At 38.3% G+C, this 21,830-nt stretch overlaps 1 long non-coding RNA gene across 3 annotated transcripts in view; it reads right to left on the reverse strand.

Moving 5' to 3' along the window:
• The window catches only part of LOC147917412 (uncharacterized), an 83,089-nt gene that overhangs the window by 22,742 nt on the left and 38,517 nt on the right, over positions 1–21,830 (reverse strand). Inside the window, exon 1 of one of the 3 annotated variants that reach the window (XR_015549618.1) lies at positions 5,164–5,451. The exons of 1 other annotated variant lie outside the window; for it this stretch is intronic. This is a non-coding gene — a long non-coding RNA (uncharacterized LOC147917412). Of the gene's footprint in view, positions 1–5,163; positions 5,452–21,830 lie in introns of those variants that run through there. One more of the 3 variants, XR_015549616.1, reaches the window with a different exon arrangement.

Consider the following 21,830-nt stretch of genomic DNA (forward strand, 5'->3'; position numbering starts at 1 on the left):
ATCAGAATTAAAACCATCAAAGAGTCATTATTTCCCCTCAGGTAAAAACAATGCAAAATAATAGACCACTAATGTTTACTATACAGCCAGAAAGTAGCTGGCATCCTAAATTTGTATCCTTATTAGTATTTATTATTAGGACTACTTATTTAAGTGAATACTGTTCAAAATTTAAAGGTAAGTCCTTTAAAACACTTAAAAGTATACCTTTTTAAAAGTAACAGTGCTGGGAAAAAAATGTACTCTAGTATTGCACCATTTTTCTTCTAATTTTGTAAAGACCACAGTAAATCCACTGACATTCAATGCGTTCAAGCAATACTTAAAATGTACTGAGTTCAGATATTATGGACATCCATATTTGTCCCAAACGAACACTTAGAAACACAGAAAGCATCGACCACTTATATACAGCAGGAATATTATTAAATAGAATAAATCAACTCCAAATACCATGTATTTCCTGCTGTAAATCACCAACATGTTAAAATGATGCATTATTTTACTTCAAAGTGAATTTTGGAGGCATATCTAAGATTTATAATATAATACATGATAAATACCTAAATTTCAAGGTAAGGAAGTGCCCTAAAGCATGAAAATAAATAACTACGGAAAAAAAGTGTTAAATTTATTTCTGTTCAGTTAGATTTATACATTTAAGTATTTATAGACTATGTTTTGTCAAAATTTTATTGAACTTTTTAGTAAAAGTATTATTGAAACACTAAAGCCTTTTGTCTGGCAAATGACTATATAGTTCTGGTCTCCATGTTTTTACGATTTCATTTATATTACAATCTACAACAGGTAAAACTATAGTGAAAAAAATCAAAAAGGGAGGTTTTCTGAGTGTGAAGCATTAATCAGGAAGGCATACGTAGGAACTTTCTGGTGCAGTGGAAATGATCTATACTGTGACGTTGTGCAGATTACGCAGCCCTGTGTATATGTCAAACTCATTGAATTTTACACTTAAGATTAGACATTTGGAATGTTTCCATTTGGGGTCTATTATGAATAAGGCTATTATGCATATTTTTGAACAGTTCTTTAAATACGTGCATACGTATCTGTTGATTATATCATGAGAAGTGAAATTGCTGGTTGTATTAATCTGCTAGGACTTCCATAACAGAGTATCACAGACTGGGCGACTTAACAGAAATTTAATTTCTCACAGTCCTGGGCATTGGAAATCTGAGATCAAGGTGCTGTCAGGGTTGGTTTCTGGCGAGACCTCTCTCCCTGACTTGTAGACATCCACCTTCTTGCTGTGTCTTCATATGGCCTTTCCTCTGTGTGTGCGCACTCCTGGTGTCTCGTCCTCTTCTTATAAAGACACTAGTCCTATTGATTAGGGCCCCACTTGTATGACCTCATTTAACCTTAAACACCTCTTTAAAGACCTATCTCCAAATACAGTCATGTTGGGAGTTAGGGTTTTAACATGTAAACTTGGGGGGTACACAATTCAGTCTACCACACTAGGTCATAGTGTCCATGTTTTTTGATTAAAAAAAGGTATCTTGGAATTGCTTGGTGGCTTTTTGGATTGAGGTTGACATAGACCCTTACATGTCCAGGTCATAATTTTATGGAAATATAAATTTTTGCAGTACCTTATTTTGAAGCTTTTAATTGTAGTGTCTGCCCTGTGTTTTATAATTCAAAATAAGAAAGCAACATCACAACATATCACTCCTCAGACTTAGATCACCACATACATTTGATAGCCCTATAATAACAACTATAACTGTGCATCAGTGATCACACCTCCTATAACAACACAATGTGCCCCATTATCCAAACTCAAATGTAGATTACCATTTACTTAGCTTGGAATATATCCATTTAGAAAACAAGACAGCACAGAAGATGCTGCAATCAGCATTAACTTAGCCAAGTGCAACAGAGGTTCTCAACCTTGGCTGCATATCAAAATCACCTGGGGAGCTTTTAAAGTCTTCAAGCTCATTCTTAACCCAGACAAATTAAATCAGAATCTCTGGAGGTGAGATCCAGGCATCAGCTTTTTTTTTAAACTCCCCAGGTGATTTCTATGTGCAGCTGAGGCTGAGAACCACTGATCTACAGCTTCAAATAACTGCAGTTCACATGAGGATAATTTTATTGTCTGATTATTCACTCAACATTATTTTTAGACTCTTGCTATACTCCTCCCTTGAATGCAAAGCATGGCTGGTACTTATATTAATAATAAAGTATTTCAAATTAACAACCTACATATGAATATCATAGAACACATTCACAGGATAAATGTATCTTGTATTAATTAATGAATCTTATGTTCTACATAAGGAATGTACTACTCATAGGTGGTGCCAAAAAGATTAAATGGGAGAAAAAATTTGAAATCAAAATTTTAAAATAAAGTATATTTAGCTAAGTTTCTCACTTTCAGAGAGAGAAGTTACACGTAAACAAAATGGAAGGTTAGAATAAACCAAGTGGTACTAAATCAGAGTCAGGGACATCAGAATGCAATAACATTTAGCTTAATATATAGACGGATAGATAGCAAAATAATTATAGATACGTTTTTCGCATAGGTTATTATATCTATATATATTTATAGTCTGTGGATAAGTATCACTGCAGACAAAAATGATAAACTGAGGCTGTCCCACATTGGGCCCATCATGAGAACACAGGATTCTTTAGAAAAGACAATAATGCTGGGAAAAGTAGAAGGCAGCAGGAAAAGAGGAAGACCAAATGTGAGATAGACTGACTCTATAAAGGAAGCCATAGGCATGAGTCAACAGGAGCTGAGTAGGGCTGTTGTGGACAGGACATCACTCATTCAGAGGGTTGCCAGGAGTCAGAGCCAACTTGACTGGCACATAACGTCCACACTGCGACTCTCCAGCAACAAGCGCCCCCAGTGTCCAGATCTTAGTTTCTAAATATCATTCTCTAATAAAAGGAACTAGGTTCCTTGGAGAAATGGCTGGTTCTAGGGCTATTTTGGGCAGGCAAAATACAAAATGAGCTTTGAGCATCTAATAGTAACAGAAAGTAAGGAAGTACTCAAAATACAAAGGGATGAGGACATGTTACAGGACAAAGGAGCCAACTGTAAAGAGCCCCCAGTGGCCAAAGCTGGAACATTTGGAGCAGCAAAAGAAATAACATAGTGTTAAATAATAAACCCAAAGTATAAAATACATATACATGAGTCCATACTGATATAAATAAATGATTGGATAAATAAATGGTGGAGAACAGATGAATCTTTCCTACAGAAGAATTCCATTTAATATATGTAGATATTCCCACTCCCAGGAGGCGGAGCTTATAACACACACACACACACACACACACACACACACAGACACACACAGACACACACACTCTAGGGTGAGCCTGACTTAGTAACTTGCTTCCAAAGAACAGAATAGGTAAGGGGAGAAATAATAACTTCACACTGGAGAAACCTGGAAAACAAAATACCTTAATCAAGTGATGAAGCTTAATATCCCCAGCGATGCCCGGCGCGCATCATCCACCCCTTGATGTGAAGTGCAAGGAAGAGCATTTCACCCCTGTGGTATTCTTCCCATAAACCCATAAACCCAGTCTGATCATCAGAAAAACAAGACAAAAACCCAGACTGGAGGATGTTCTACAGGATATGTGATCCGTACTTCTTGACGTTCAAAGTATTAAAAACCAAGGAAAGACTGAGAAACTGTCACTGCCCAGAGGAGACTGAGGAGACGTGAGAACTAAATGCAATGCGGTGCTCTGGACTGGGTCCTAGAACAAAGAGAGAATATTAATGGAAACATTGGTGAAATGGAAACTAAAATTGTGGTTTAGTTAAAAGTAAATGTGTCAAGGTCAGTTTCTCGGTTTAACAAACGTACTGTAAAAATGTAAGACGTTAAAAACAGGGAAAGTGGGACAAAGGGTATACAGGACCACTCTGTGTCTGTAATTTTTCTGAAAATCAAAAATTATTCCAAAGTAAAAGTGCATTAAAAATCTGTGTAATTGGAGAGAGACTCCTCTCAGTATAGAAACATGGATTAACAAATTTAACTACTACAGGCACCACAAAGATTTCTTTTTCCACTATTAAAGTGTACATTCAAAAAAGAAGGAGATGTGATAGCCATTAAAACCTAAATTTCTCTTCCACAATGAGTAAAATTGTATTTTACACTATTCCCAACGCCGCTACTCGAGCGCATGTGCTGTGCTCGTTCTGGGCATAAATCAAGCATCGAAACTAAACACCCGTTTAGATAAGGCCTCCTTCAGAGCCTGTCTCGCTCTTTTGTGTAGCTGAGAGTCTAAGAACATTGAAGCAAGGGGAGGAAACCAGTAGTCTAAACGCTATGTCCTGTCACAGGATCTATCAGATGGAATTTTATTTCTCTCAACATCTCTTGAAACTGATTTCAATTTGCAACATTATTTCTTTAGAAATAGAGTGTAGTTTCATATTGCCACTGCTCCAGCATACAACGCTTCTATGGAATTTTATTTAGGTCTTAGAGTCTGCTCGGGCTAGAAAATGTTCCACAAATTACATTTCAACTTTATTTACGTTTCAATTCTACTAAACCATAGTGGGCCTAAGGATTGGGTGAAAGACTGCTGCATAAAATTTAAGGCTTCAGGGGAAGGGAGTCAAGATGGCGGCGTAGGCAGACTCTGAACTCACCTCCTCCCGTGGACACAGCCAATTTACAACTACTCTTGGAAAAATTACCCCTGAGACAGAACTGAAAACTGGATAAGAGGAACTCCTGCAACAACGGACAATCCTAACTGGGGTAGAAGAGGCAGAGACTCCCATCTGGAGAGGAAAAACGCCACCTTCACAAGCCGCCAGCTTCACGGCCGCCGGGAGCAGCGCACAGGTACACAGCCTCCCTGGAGGCGCGGGGCCCTGAGCCGGGGAGCACCCCCGCTGTGGGCATTTTGTGGACCCAGCACAATTGAGACCAGCGGCATAATATCTGACTGTGCCTGCTACTAAAGCATTGGGGAGCACCCCCAGAAAACCCGGTTCACAAAGAAACTAAAACTGGCTCTTAAAGGGCCCGCGCACAAACTCACCCGTTCCAGAAAGCATCCTAAAATCACCAGAAAGAAAGGTGCACAGTGCTTCGGTGACAAGAGACTCACCTAATAGGCCCTGAGTGCATCTCGGTGAGGGGTGAGACCTCTCCAGGGACTGGGACATTGGCGGAGGCCATTGTTGTGGCCTGGTGTGAGCGTGCTGACACAGACGCCATTGGAGTTCTCCCTGAGACCTGCTAGCCCAGGGTCTGCTCCACCCGCTAGAGCACCGATTTAATCCAGCTCAGCCAGGGCAGGCAGCCCACCCTAGAGACTAGCCCCACCCAACAACAAGCCCTCAGGCAACGTGTGGGCCTGCATAGATTGGTGACTGGATTCTCTGCAGCCTGGCAACTGAGCTGACTTGAGCGGGGCAGGGTGTGCACAAGGAGCGGGTGGAGAGTGTGGGGCGGTGGCAGAGTGTGTGGGGCTCACGCCGTGGAGAGACTGGGTCCGCTTGGGGAGGTTGGGGCGCTCACACGGGGCAGGACTGTGTTGACTGTGTGTGTGGACCTGTGGGCAACAGGGCTTGTCAGCTGCAGAAGACTTGTGCTTCTCAAAGACCCACATAGGAGGTTTGCTCCACCTTCCAAAACCTGAAACAATTGGGTGCTCCTGTGCCTGAGGCCAGCCCCACCCAGCTGCAATCCTCAGAGAGCTGACAAGAGACCTAATAGGCTAGAGGCTTACAGCAATTGTAAGGCCCTGAGCCTAACAACCTGCCACGCTGGGGCCTACTCAGTTAAAAGAAATACTGCAACACAAATGTGGTATTAGAACTTACAGCCAACTGTGCTGGGGCTCCCCACAGTTGATAAAGAGACTGAAGGGCCCACAACAACTACAAGCAGCTGAGCATTACAACAGCTGGCCAGGAGCATAACTCAGCCTCCCTGGGCGCCTACAGGGAGAGCAAACAGGCCACAGCAGAAGGATACACGTAGCCCACATAGGGGTCACCCCTGGAACATTGAGAACTGAGGGAAGCACACTGGAAGCCTCCTAAGCCATCACTTACATAAGGTCACCTATCCAAGAGCAGGAGACGAGCTGACCTACCTAATACGTAGACACAAGCACAGGGAAAGAGGCAAAATGAAGAGGCAAAAGAATACATTCCAAGTAAGGGAACAGGACAAAACCCCAGAAAAGGACCTTAGTGAAACAGAAATGAGCAACCTACCCGACAGAGAGTTCAAACTAAGAGTGTTAAGGATGCTCACTGATCTGGGGAGAAGAATAGATGGACTCAGTGAGAATGTCAACAAAGAAATGGAAGATATAAAAAAGAACCAATCAGAAATGAAGAATACAATACTGAAAATGAAAAACTCATTAGAGGGACTCAAAAGCAGAGTAGAGGATACAGAAGAACGGATCTGTGAGCTGGAAGAAAGACTAGAAGAAATTACCCAAGGTGAACAGGTAAGAGAGAAAAGAATTAAAAAGAGTGAGGACAGTCTAAGGGACCTCTGGGACAACATCAAGCGCACTAACATCCGTGTTATAGGTGTCCCGGAAGGAGAAGAGCGAGACAAGGGGGCAGAGAATCTATTTCAAGAAATAATAGATGAAAACTTCCCTAACCTAAGGAAGGAAACAGACATCCAGGTACAGGAGGCACAGAGAGCCCCCAAACAAGATAAACCCAAAGAGGCCCACACCAAGACACATCATAATCAAAATGTCCAGAATTAAAGATAAAGAGAGAATCCTAAAAGCCGCAAGAGAATGTCAAGTTACATACAAAGGAAACCCCATAAGGCTATCAGCTGACTTCTCAGCAGAAACCTTACAGGCTAGAAGAGAATGGCATGATATATTTAAAGTGCTAAAAGGAAAAAACTTACAGCCAAGAATACTCTACCCAGCAAGGTTATCGGTCAAAATGAAAGGAAAGAGCAAAATTTTCCCAGATAAGCAAAAATTAAAGGAGTTTGTCACCAAGAACCCAGTGTTACAAGAAATGTTAACGGGACTGATCTAAGGGGAAAAGAGAAGACCACAAATAGGAAAAATTATCTATTTCCATGATTAGAACGTACTGGATACAAATGCACAAAAAGAGGTTGGATATGATATCAAAAACATAAAAGGAGGGAGGAGGGTAGTTAAAGAGTACAGCTTTCAGACAGAGGTCAAACTAAAGTGACCATCAATTCTGTACAGAAGAAGTAAGGAACAGAGAAGGACTACTAAAACACTGAGAAAAAAAAAAAGTTAAAAAATGGCAGTAAGTACATACTTATCAATAGCTACTTTAAACGTCAATGGACTAAATGCTCCAATTAAAAGGCATAGGGTGGCTGACTGGATAAAAAAACAAGACCCATATATATGCTGCATACAAGAGACACACTTCAGACCTAAAGACACTCACAAACTGAAAGTGAAGGGATGGAAAAAGATACTCCACGCAAATGGCAATGAAAAGAAAGCTGGGGTAGCAGTACTCATATCAGACAAAATAGACTTTAAAACAAAAACTGTAAAACGAGACAAAGAAGGACATTACATAATGATCAAGGGAACAATCCAACAAGAGGATATAACACTTGTAAATATCTACGTACCCAATGTAGGTGCACCTAAATATATAAAGCAATTATTAACAGACATAAAAACAGAAATAGACAGTAACACAATAATAGTAGGGGACTTTAACACTCCACTTACACCAACGGATAGATCATCCAAACAGAAGATCAATAAGGAAACATTGGCCTTAAACGACACACTAGAACAGATGGACCTAGTAGATATATACAGAGCATTCCATCCAAAAACCGAAGAATACACGTTCTTTTCAAATGCACATGGAACGTTCTCCAGGATTGATCACATATTAGGCCACAAAACAAGTCTCCATCAATTTAAGAAGATTGAAATAATACCAAGCATCTTTTCTGACCACAACGGTATGAAACTAGAAATCAACTATAGGAAGAAAATCAGAAAAGCCACAAATACATGGAGATTAAACAAAATGCTACTGAACAACGACTGGGTTAATGAAGAAATCAAAGAAGAAATCAAAAAATACCTGGAGACAAATGAAAATGAAAATACGACATGCCAGAATTTATGGGATACAGCAAAAGCGGTTCTAAGAGGGAAGTTTATAGCAATACAGGCCTATCTCAACAAACAAGAAAAATCTCAAATAAACAATCTAACAATGCACCTAAAGGAACTGGAAAAAGAAGAACAAACAAAGCCCAAAATCAGTAGAAGAAGGGAAATAATAAAAATCAGAGCAGAAATAAATGAAATAGAGACCAAAAAACAATAGAAAAATTAATAAAACCAAGAGCTCGCTCTTTGAAAAGATCAAGAAAATAGACAACCGTTTAGCTAGACTCACCAAGAAAAATGAGACAAGGCACAAATAAGTAAAATCAGAAATGAAAGAGGAGAGGTTACAACAGACACCTCAGAAATACAAAAGATTATAAGAGAATACTATGAAAAACTATATGCCAACCAATTCGACAATCTGGAAGAAATGGATAAATTCTTAGAATCATACAACCTTCCAAAACTGGATCAAGAAGAAGTAGAGAATTTGAATAGACCAATCACCAGTAAGGAGATCGAATCAGTAATCAAAAACCTCCCCAAAAATAAAAGTCCAGGACCAGACGGCTTCCCTGGTGAATTCTACCAAACATTCAAAGAAGACTTAATACCTATCCTTCTCAAACTCTTCCAAAAAATTGAGGAGGGAAGCTCCTAACTCATTCTACGAAGCTGACATTACCCTGATACCAAAACCAGACAAGGACAACACAAAAAAAAGAAAATTACAGGCCAATATCACTGATGAACATCGATGCGAAAATCCTCAACAAAATACTAGCAAATCGCATACAACAATGCGTTAAAAGATTATACACCATGATCAAGTGGGATTTATTCCAGGTATGCAGGGATGGTTTAACATTCACAAATCAATCAACGTAATACACCACATTAATAAAATGAAGAACAAAATCACATGATCATCTCAATAGATGCAGAGAAAGCATTTGACAAGATCCAGCATCCATTTATGATAAAAACTCTGAATAAAATGGGTATAGAAGGAAAGTACCTCAACATAATAAAGACCATATATGAGAAACCCACAGCTAATATCATCCTCAATGGTGAAAAACTGAAAGCTATCCCTCTAAGAACAGGAACCAGACAAGGATGCCCACTGTCACCACTCCTATTTAACATAGTATTGGAAGTCCTAGCCAGAGCAATCAGGCAAGAGAAAGAAATAAAAGGGATCCAAATTGGAAAGGAAGAAGTGAAACTGTCACTATTTGCAGATGACATGATTTTATATATAGAAAACCCTAAAGAATCCACCAGAAAACTTTTAGAAGTAATAAACGAATATGGTAAAGTTGCAGGATACAAAATCAACATACAAAAATCAGTTGCATTTCTGTACACTAACAACGAAGTAGCAGAAAGAGAAATTAAGAATACCATCCCATTTACAATTGCAACAAAAAGAATAAAATACCTAGGAATAAACTTAACCAAAGAGGTGAAAGATCTGTACACCGAAAACTATAAAACATTTCTGAAAGAAATTGAAGAAGACACAAAGAAATGGAAAGATATTCCGTGCTCTTGGATTGGAAGAATTAACATAGTTAAGATGTCCATACTTCCTAAAGCCATCTATAGATTCAATGCAATCCCTATCAAAGTTCCAACAACATTTTTCACAGAAATAGAACAAAGAATCCTAAAATTTATATGGAACAACAAAAGACCCGAATAGCTAAAGGAATCCTGAGAAAAAAGAACAAAGCTGGAGGTGTCACACTCCCTGATTTCAAAATATACTACAAAGCTATAGTAACCAAAACAGCATGGTACTGGCACAAAAACAGACACACAGATCAATGGAATAGAATCGAAAGCCCAGAAATAAACCCACACATCTATGGACAGCTAATCTTTGACAAAGGAGCCAAGAACATACAATGGGGAAAAGAAAGTCTCTTCAACAAATGGTGTTGGGAAAACTGGATAGCCATATGCAAAAATGAAAGTAGACTCTTACCTTACACCATACACAAAAATTAACTCCAAATGGATTAAAGACTTGAATGTAAGACCTGAAACTGTGAAAGTTCTAGAAGAAAACATAGGCAGTACGCTCTTCGACATCAGTCTTAGCAACATCTTTTCAAACACCACATCTGACCGGGCAAGAGAAACAATAGAAAAAATAAACAAATGGGACTACATCAAACTAAAAAGCTTCTGCACAGCAAAGGAAACCATCAACAAAACGAAAAGACAACCTAACAATTGGGAGAAGATATTTGCAAACCATACATCTGATAAGGGCTTAATCTCCAAAATATATAAAGAACTCATGCATCTCAACAACAAAAACTACCAACCCAATTAAAAAATGGGCAAAAGACCTGAACAGACATTTCTCCAAAGAAGATATACAGATGGCCAACAGACACATGAAAAGATGTTCAAAATCACTAACTATCAGGGAAATGCAAATCAAAACTACAATGAGATATCACCTCACGCCCGTCAGAATGGCTATAATTAACAAGACAGGAAACAACATGTGTTGGAGAGGTTGTGGAGAGAAGGGAACTCTCATACACTGCTGGTGGGAGTGCAAACTGGTGCAGCCACTATGGAAAACAGTATGGAGATTCCTCAAAAAATCAACGATAGAACTACCATATGATCCAGCTATTCCACTGTTGGGTATTTATCCAAAGAACTTGAAAACACCAATTTGCAAAGGTACATGCACCCCTGTGTTCATTGCAGCCTTATTCACGATAGCCAAGACTTGGAAGCAACCTAAGTGCCCATCAAGGGACGAATGGATAAAAAGCTGTGGTATATATACACAATGGAATACTACTCAGCCATAAGAAACGATGAAATCCAGCCATTTGTGACAACATGGATGGACATTGAGGGCATGATGCAAAGTGAAATAAGTCAGAGGGAGAAGGTCAAATACCGTATGATTTCCTTCATTAAGTAGTAGATAATAACAACAATAAACAAACACATAGGGACAGAGATTGGATTGGTGGTTACCAGAGGGGAAGGGGGGAGGGAGGAGGGTGAAAGGGATAATTGGGTACATGTGTGTGGTGATGGGTTGTAATTAGTATTTTGGTGGTGAACATGATGTAATCTATGCAGAAATAGAAGTACAATGATGTACACCTGAAATTTTTACAATGTTATAAACCAATGTTACTGCAATAAACAAAAAATTTAAAAAAAAAAAAAATAAAAAATAAAAAAATAAATAAAATTTAAGGCTTCAGCTAGTTAAGATCTAGATATTGAGTCAACTGAATGGGCTCTTCAATAACAGTTATGTGCCGCTTAACGGTGTTTCAGTCAACAAAGGGCCTAATTTACGACAGTGGTCCCATAAGATTAGCACCATTATGGCCTAGGTGTGTAGCAGGCTATACTATCTATATTTGTGTAAGTGCATTCTATCATGCTCACACAATGACAAAATAACATAATGACATTTCTCAGAACATATCCTCATCATGAGGCGATGCAGAGTGTAATTTAAAGCAAGAGGATGCTACAATCATAGAGTTGCACAGATCCACATAATCACAGTAAATTAAATGTTATAGTATTATATGTGGAACACCTTTTTTACAAATGAGATAGAAGAAAGATAATCCTAGTTTTTATTTTGTTTTTTGAGTGTATACATATCTGTGTGCTCTCCCACCTCTATCATATTCTTTTTCTTTTTATTCATTCTCTTTTGCTCTTTATGTGTCTACTTTCAAATAAGAAAATCTATTTTGTTTTCTAGTGATCAAATGGTTGATAGATAAAAAGAAAATAAATGTTAGAAGGGAAATGACAATTAGCTAAAAAGTAAACTCCATCAGCTTCTCACTACACTCCTTTCTCTAAACATCTGTTGTGGAGTGTTACTTTGGAGATTCCTCAGCGAACCATGCTTCCCAGATTTCAAGCCTTATGTAAGCCCCCTCTCACTACTGTGATTGTTTTGACATAGAAAAAGGCAGCAGAAGTTCTGGGCCTAACCCTTGATTGGCCTGATAACTTTCTACTTCCTCCTCTTTGGAATGCTTGTTCTAGAATGCTCCTTCTTGAAATCCAACCTCACGCTATGAGGCAGCCCAAGCAGCCACGTGGAGGAGAACCATGACTCTGGACTGATGGTCCCAGCTGAGACCCTAGTTCAGCCTCCAGATGTCTGCCTGTAGCCACTCCCACACCCTCTCTGACACTAGGTGGAGGAGAACAAACCAGCCAACCTACAGAATCATGAGGGATAATAAATTGCTGTTTTAAGACACTAAGTTTTGGGATGGTTTGTTTTAGAGTAACAGATAACTAAAACAACAACTTTAGAGTGAATGCTTAGATTTACGGAAGAGCCATTGTTACTCATGGTTTTTACGATGACTGCTTCTGTTGTCAGTGAGTCCCTGAGACAAGGAAAGATAAATGACAGTTTGGAAACAGCCCAGAGAAAGGATGCAATATGTTAATTCCTCTTATATGATTATGCTCTTCTAAGAGGAATTAGGAGATCTTTGACCTAGTAATTTAGAACCATAATCTACCACATTGCTACTCAAAATACAATTCTCACCTGTCAAAATTAGCATCATCTGGAAGCTTGTTAGAAGTACTACAGAGTTTCAGGCCCCACAAGGTCCTACTAAATTAGAATCTGCATTTTAGCATGATCCCTGGGTGACTAGTTTGCACATGGATCTAATAATAAGGGATCTGATAAAATTAAATCACACAATTACCTGATAGTATATGAATTTACCTTTCCAACCAAATGAAACTTTTCTATCTAGACTAATGGCTCCTCAAATACAATTTACCTAAGTCAGAAACTAGAGTCTAATTATAGACTTTCCTCACTGTCTCATTTCACATGGAAACTATAAATTGTACCTCTTCGATATATATTTTATCCTTCTAAGGCCCACATCACCACTTGTCTGATCTACTCCAGCAGTCAGTACCACCCTTACAATGGGCAAGTGAGGCCCCTGTCCTGGGTCTTATGCCTCAGGGGCCCTGTGCTTTGAAATCTTCCCTCAAAAATGTTAACTACCCCTTTGGTGGCTGAGACTAACCAGGGTCAATAGTGTCATTGAGCAGGGGCCCGGAGACCGGCCTATTGCCCACCTAGGCCCAAGTCTGGTTAAACCCTTCAACTCTATAACTGCCCCTTCCCCCGACACACACCCCTCACCACATGGCGTCAATCAGATACTCCAAAGAGCTTTAGACTTCATGCCTCTGGAGTCATCCAGGACCCTACTTCCCAAGATTGCTCCTGCTGATAGGTGTGATATTTCTTTCATGGGATTGCATGAGATTAGGCTACCAGAATGGTGCTGATATACTGGTTTTAGTGATTCTTACTCACATTGGATATAGGATAAGTTCAGGGCCCTAGGGCTTAGATGCTATTAACAGTCCACAAATAATACTTGAGCTTAACTTTGGGTGTAGATCCATGAATCAGCTCCCTCCTGTTCATGTTCCCAACCTGGTGACATCTCCAGTCTACAGCACCTGAGGGCAGCAGGAGTGGCTTCAAGTGTCATTTACCCTGTGCCTACCTTCCCCACCCTGCTTTCCCTCCCAGGTCAGTCAGTAGCCATGCTACATGAATGACACCATTCTTCTCACTCCACCCGAAGGCCCCTTTCCTGTCTTCCCCACTGGCTTTTCCATAGCAGGGATGACATAAACTTTGAAAGAGATCATATTCTAAGAATTCACTGATTACAGCCTAAAGAGTTCAAGAGAAGGCATAGTCCTACCTTCACACTATAAAATGATGAACAGTGGATTTAACATGACCAGAAAACAAATTATCATTCACATATTGCTCCACGGTCTGGGCAAGACTTACATTTGTAGTCATCATCAACTACGCAGAGCAACAACGCTGGAGCAAGTCTTGGAAGCGTGCATTCATGGGCGGCATCATGGGTGATGCAGTGTCATGACTAACAATAGAACCTGCTCTAAATAAATGGTTTGGGATTGGCAGAGGCAAGATTTTTGTTGTTTCAGTAAAACATGTCCCCAAGAGCCATGGCGTTAAAGTAAGATGTGTTACTACTATTTACTCATGGTAGGAGAAGTGAAATTTGTCATAAATTACACATTTGACAATGAAGAACACAAAGAGGTGGTTCCTGGACCTGAACAGGAAGAGATGGTATCTGGACACTACAAAGAAACTTCATGTGACTAACTGGATTAAGTACTTCTTGACTCCCCATTACTCTCCCCCATTATGGCTTCCCAGTCATCGCTATATTTCCTATTCTTGGCTAGTTCTTGTTCATTCTTGAAAACCCACATCAGGTACCCACTAATCTAGAAAACTTTCCTTAAACAGTATTTAAGAAAAGACAATTATCTCCTGCCTTATAAAACAGCTTTTTTGTAAACAGGGATAGTGACAGAGAGGGACACAAATACAGGGAGATTCAGACGCATATTGCTGTGCACCCGAGATCAGTGCCTTTTATGTGTCTGCCACGCCTTCAGACTGCAAGCTTCTTGAGGGAAAAGACTGTATTATTTATCGCATGATGACTGATACACAAATAGAGATCAAAAATGAATTTTAACTAAATAAGTCAATATACTTAAATCAGTGACTGGACCTCCTACAAATTATTTTCATAACATTTATTTTCACTGATAAGGTAAGATATATATGTATTGTAAAAAAACCTTTAAAAAAGAAAATGAAAATCATTCATAATTCTTCTATAGTCATGTTAATATGTCTCCTCCTAAGTTATTTATAAAAAATATGCACTTTTTCTCAAATTACAAGGTAATTTCTAGACAATGAGAAAAAAAATCAATTTTTACTCTATTTTTCTACGAATCAGAGAGATTAATGACGATTGGAAGTAAAGTCATCCTAAAAATATTTTCTGGTTGAAGTTAAAGAGAGAAAATATCTATTTTAACACTCTTGTCTTTATAATGTAAAAGGGAGAAATTTCGGATAGATGGTACAGTAACAGGGCATTATTTTTAGCCCAGTAAGGTTTCATTGCATGGAGGGTGAAAGGAGAATAAGAAAATGAAATCAACCAAATGTCAATGAAATCAACGAAATTTCTCTGAACAATGATGTAAAATGCTATCCTCATCTTGGGCAGGGTAAATTTTTTAAGATTCTCATCTCTTGGAGAAATGTTAACTTTCCTTAACACAAATTTAGACTATAATATCACCAAGAATAATAATTGTTTTTTAATTTGGGTTTGTGTGTGTGTGTGTGTGTGTGTGTGTGATTGCATATGAGTTATTTTCCATAAAAGACTGGAAATCCAATGAAGGAATGACAGAATATATCTTCACAGGATATTGGTGGAGTAAACACAAAGAATTATTGAACATAAAGTGGCAATGCCCACTATGAACAATTCTGCCAAAGCTGCGCCCTTAACCTAAAGCATCACCCCTGCTTGAACCCTGCCTTGCTCTTGTGGATTATGGCAGTTAGTTGTACAGCTGGAGGGACGGTAGGGGAGAGAGTTGTGTGCAAATCCCAGGGTGGGACCATTTCCTATGGTTATAAGGCAGGTTCTCCTACAGGGAAGCGAGTTGAGTGGGAGTGGGGACTCTCAGAGAAGGGAAATAAGGGGGTTCTAGGCGAGATACTGAGGGTTACCCATTAAGACATCCTGTATGAGGAGTCTGCCATTTTTTCTCTGATCTTGGAGTCCAGAAACAGTCATATCCAACGTTCAGCCTCCAGTTTTTGTTTTACTGGTTTTGTTTTTTCCTGCAATTCCATCTGGTTACTCCAAAAGGCATAAACACACAACTTGACAGTCTATGCAGAATTAATAGATGAGGCGTTGAAGGAAGGAGGCCAGGTTGGCCGTGTCAGCACAGCATTAAAGGAGGACGGTAGCCCCAGAACTCTAAGTGGCAGTCTCTAGCTCATTTTAAAATATCACACTTTGTTATGTTTGCTTCACTTATTCATCAGAGAAATAAAATATTACAGATATTTCTCAATCTCCCAGAATCATATCCCCATCCGACTTCTCACAGGAGTAACTCCTCTGTTGAAACTCCTCAAATCATTCATGTTGTTGCTTTTAAATTTTTTACTGTACAACACATTGTGCCTAAAATAAGATGTGGCATTATTCAGTGTGTTTTTAAGATTTACTAAAATTATATGTAATATTTTACAAGTTGCTGTATTCTCTCATCATCATATTCACTCACTTTGATATATTTTATATGGTTTATTTTAAACACAAGGTTTTGTAGCATTTTATAAATACCCTACAATTTATCTATCCCTCAGCTGTGCACTGTATCATATTTACACCTTCTCCTATTGCAAACAATGATGAAATAAACATCCTTATTCAGATTACTTTATGCACATGTAAGAAGTTTTCTATGGGTTATATCTCAAAATAGAATTGCTAAGTTGTATGTTATGTGCATTTTCAACTCTAACTGATACTTCAAAATTATTCTCCAAAGAGAAGCAATAGCATTGTGGGTGAATGCAGCAGGGGGAAAAATAGATTTTTTTTCCCGTTTTCCCAAATACTCCACAACAGAGTTTCTCCAACCCGGCTGTACATTTGAATAGCCAAAGAAATTTTAAAAATTACCAAGCCCTAGGCCCGTGCCAGAGATTCTGATTGTAATTGGGGAGGAGTTTTGTCCTGGCCATCAGTATGATTTTAAAGCCCCTATCCCCCAGACTATTCTAATGCGAAGTCAGGGTGGAAAACCACTTCACCAGTGGTTCTCAAATTTTAGCTAGCAGGCCGGCCCCGTGGCTTAGCGGTTAAGTGCGTGCGCTCCGCTACTGGCGGCCCGGGTTCAGATCCCGGGCACGCACCGACGCACTGCTTCTCCGGCCATGCTGAGGCCACGTCCCACATACAGCAACTGGAAGGATGTGCAACTATGACATACAACTATCTACTGGGGCTTTGGGGAAAAAAAGGAGGAGGATTGGCAATAGATGTTAGCTCAGAGCTGGTCTTCCTCAGCAAAAAAAAAAAAAAAACAAGAGGAGGATTAGCACGGATGTTAGCTCAGGGCTGATCTTCCTCACAAAAAAAAAAAAAAATTTAGCTAGCATCAGAATCATCTGGACTGGAGGGCTTGTTAAAAGAGATTGCTTGGCCCCATCCCCAGAGTTTCTGATTCAGTATGTCCAGGGTGGGGCTTGAGAATTTATATTTCTAACAAGTTCCCAGGTGATGTTACAGTCCAGCGCCTACACTCTGAGAACAACTCCACCACACTAAAGAATGTGAAAAAGAAAAAACAGCCTTGACAGCTAGCATTAACAGCTAGGCTATGATGTTCCTACTTAAACAATTTCATATACACCAACATGATTTTAAGTCACACTGTGTCCATAATGAACAAGACAAAAACAAAACCATTATATAACTGTCTCAGCAGACAAAAACTGGAACTTGAGGCAAACCACAAAGATGATCAAGCATCTTCCCCTGCTGACTAACATCAGTGACGGCTGTTTCTCTGTCCATGACTACTTCAGTCCCTCTCCTTCCTTTCTTTCTCCTATGTAAAAATTACAAAGCTACTCAACCATAGCATTACTCCCACTTTCATGTATGAGCCAATCCAGTAAAGACTCCCAATATCAGCCCCAAACCCCTAACCCAAACCTAAATCCTGTAACAACCCCCCACCCCAATATCCTCTGATTGAGATACCCATGTTTCCCTACAGTATGCAGTCTCTCCTCTGCAGCAAGTAATAAACCCGACTTTGTTTGACTACAGGTGTGTACTGGTAGTCTTTAGGGGACACTGAGAAGGGTTACCAATATAGCAAGAATGGGGTGCAGGGGGCAAAGAATATTCCTTTACCTTCTAGGTTCTTCTGGCTGGTCTAAGAATTAAACCTACATGAGACAGAATAGCATAAGAAAATCAAACTAGTTTAATAACATGTATACATGAGAGAAACCCAGGAAAACTGAGTAACTCACCAAAACGGCCAAAGCCACCACCTTAAATACAGTCGTCAGCTAAAGACAAAGGAGGATGTTAGGCATGATGGTTTGGGACTCCAAAAGGGAGGAAGGCAATTCACAGGGAGACGAAAAAGCAAGGTTTGGTAAACAAATGTTTGCCATGCCATGCAGAGAGAATGAGACATGAGGACTGCCGGGTTCCTCCCTGTGTACCACGCCTAGTTTATTATATTCTAGTTATCTATGGTATTAGTTCCTTCCTGAGACAGGCCTCCTGTCTTAAATTCTTTCAGGCAGTTAGGGGGAAGGTCAAAGTTTCTTTCTGAGTCTTTTGTTCTTAAAAATAATTGAGGTAAAGAGACCTCATTTTGGGGTGGCAAATTCTGATCTCTCATGGGGGCTACATGTATATATAAATATATGCACGCATGTACATACTTGGAATATTACCGTACACACTTAAAAACATATTTTACCACTATAAATATTAAATATTAGATAGTCATTGTAGAAGTTAAGAGAAATAATTCACAAAGGATAAACAAGAAAAACAATCAACCAGATATCCGGTCAAAGATATTAATTGTAAAACTGAGGATATCACTTTACTTGTTTTTTTCCCAATGTAAATATTATATAACCAATTAGCTTTAACAAACTATTTGTAAAACTTTCTCTTTTTTCACTTAAAATATGTCATAGACATTTCCTATGTTATTGAATGGTAAATAGCTAATAATATTGATATTAATAGTAACTATTATTATTATTAATGTATACATTACATAATTTAATCAGTTCTAAATTTCATCTTTCACAACAGAAATTCAATAGATATTTTCTAAAGCATAAAAAATTAATTTTAAACTAGTCCAAATTCTTAACATTTTTTATTATTCTTTCCCCTTTCAAGATAATTTTCTTCCTTATCTGATTTTAGAAACCTATTTCTGTAGAGGAAAAACATCAATCTGAATTCAAGTTATTCCTCCCGTTCAGTTTCTTCCTTTAAATTCAACAAAATATTAAATGTTATTGTGTAAATTCTGTGATTCATTACAGAAAAAAATGTGTTTGTATGTCTCTGTATACACATGCATATATGCTTTTGTACATTGAGGGTTGCCTGTAATGATATTTTCCTACCACTGTTGATATTTTCATCTAGATGATGAAAATTTAGGTAAAAGTAATAGTTTCTTTGTTTTTATACATTAATATAATAACACTGGAATAATCGCTACGTGGATTTGGTATAGTTGTTTTAATATACTGCTGGGCTTTACTTACTATGATTATGTTCAAGGTTTTTATCACTATTCCTCAGTGAAACTTTTCTATTGATTCCTAATTTTTGCTCTTTTGTCGTATTTTTATGTGTTATATTCATTTTTTAACATTTGTGGAGTTTTTTTGTCTTTTCCATAACTAAACAATTTACATAATGTAGTCATTTTCCATCACTCAAAGGTTAGAAAGAAACCTGTCATATATCTTAAATATCTGGGATTAGCATATTTTTGAGGATTTTTTTTATCTTTACATTTTTTCTGATAAGATTTATATATATTCTCTGTTTTTTAAAGTAATGTAAGCACTTTTTCTTAAAAATATTATCTATATTTTTTTACCTTTGTTTCATTAATAATGATAGAGACATAATAAACGTGTGTCAGTGATGCTTAAGGGTTTGGAATTTTTTTTCCGCATTGAACTTGTTGCCAGTGAGTTTGAATGTCCTCTCTCAGGCTGTCACCTGAAGAATAAAGGGCCATGTGCACATTCTTAATAGACTAAAAACTCCCAGGAAGAGAGTTCCTCAATCAGTAATCAGCACCTTTTCTAAATAGCTTCTAAGCTATTAATCTATTAAAGAAAAAGAGCTCCCTAGGACTCCACAGACATTTAGCATGAGGTGTTTTTTTGTTTGTTTATTTATTTGTTTTTAATATCATAGCATATCTAAAGAAGGACATAAGAGTTTCTAGATAAAGTTATTTTACCCATGATAAATAAATGGCAAGCAGTAGGATGTATTTGGGTATATGAGGAAGCCATTTGGTGTAAAACTAATTTGGCCTGACATTTTTCCAAAAGGGCCTGATGTGGCTGTTCAGCATGCATTGTATATCTGCTTTAAGCATTTCCTATGTCCCAAAGACAAGAACAAATGCCCTTAAGATAAAGTAACTTCGCCCACATTGGCATTTACTTAAGGATAAGCTTCTCTCCCTAGGCTAGGGATTGATTGCCGACCTGCTGTGACCACGCAGCTGGAGACCACAGACCTACTACCTGTTGTGTTCATCAATTGCTGTGTGAATCACTGTGCTGGCTAGGCAACCACGTGACTGTCATAAAAGGGACATTCCAATCATATGTGATACATGCTCTTTGATGGTATATAACCACTCTGTATACCCCACTTCTTCAGTGCCCTTCCTTCAGCGGGGAAGGAAGGCCCCAGGCTAGTCCTCAGATCTGGCTCTTAATAAACTCACCCCAATTTTGATTTATAGATTGGTTGTAGATTATTTGCGTCAACACCCATCTCCACCAAAAACAAATACTCTGAGCCAATCAATCATACACAGGGCCACTGGAATCTTTCCCTACTCAAAACTAATATAAGTGACCCCCAGGTGTGAAATCTGGATTGACTCCTCTATGCAATTCAGGTAGACTTACCTACTCCTCTATGGGCACAGGCAGTCCCTCCACTCTATGAATGAGTTTCATTTTTCCACTGTAGGGTGCTCATCACTGTTACTGACATCTGGCCCTTCATTTTCTATAACAAAGAATTAATTTAATATTCTCTTATTGATAATTAAGTTAATCTATTTTTCAGAAGAAAGTTTTTTAATACTGGTCTAATGCTTGCTATTTACTTATAAGGTTAAAATTAGTTTAGTTTGCTGTTGAGACTAATAAATTTTCATTAATACTCCTGCTTTTTAATAATTACAAGTACAGTCTTTCGTCAATAACGATGGGAATACGTTCTAAGAAGTGCGTCGTTGGGTGATTTCATTGTGCGAACATCATAGAATATATTTACACAAACCTAGATGGTATAGCCTATGACACACCTAGGCTATATGGTACTAATCTTATGGGACCACTGTCGTATATGTAGTCGATCATTGACTGCAACGTCATTATGCAGTGCATGACTGTAGAAGTTTGGCCAATATCCAATTAGATGAGAAAACAAACTTTCATTTCTAATAAAAGTTTAAAATAAATTATAATTTTTCACTCTAATTTAAACCATCTGTAAATTTAATATCTTTAGTAAATATAATATCTGATTTTTATAAAACTAAATATACTGATTTTTAGAAATCTCCATCTTTTCCACCAGACATGCTTTTTGAGAAGAGACAGCATAAAGAGAATTCAATTTACCTAACAAAAAGGACTAGCTCTGGGTAGCCTCAGATTTGGTGTTCATCAATAGGTCCAATGAATGCAAAAATTTTGTAACAGTAATTGCAAGTTTATTAAAGACAGCTTTTGATAGGCTTTAAGTCTTCTTTATATGAAAAGCAGGTAATTATAAATAGATAAGCCTGGAATTAAGCAATTTAGTTTAAATATATATTCATGCTATGCCAAGTATCTATGATCAGAAGAAAATTAAAAGACCTCTTAAAAAGTATGTCATTTTGAT

Source organism: Ceratotherium simum, chromosome 3 (genome assembly GCF_057802395.1).
Source record: "Ceratotherium simum simum isolate JZ-2026a chromosome 3, ASM5780239v1, whole genome shotgun sequence".
Lineage (NCBI taxonomy): Eukaryota > Metazoa > Chordata > Mammalia > Perissodactyla > Rhinocerotidae > Ceratotherium > Ceratotherium simum.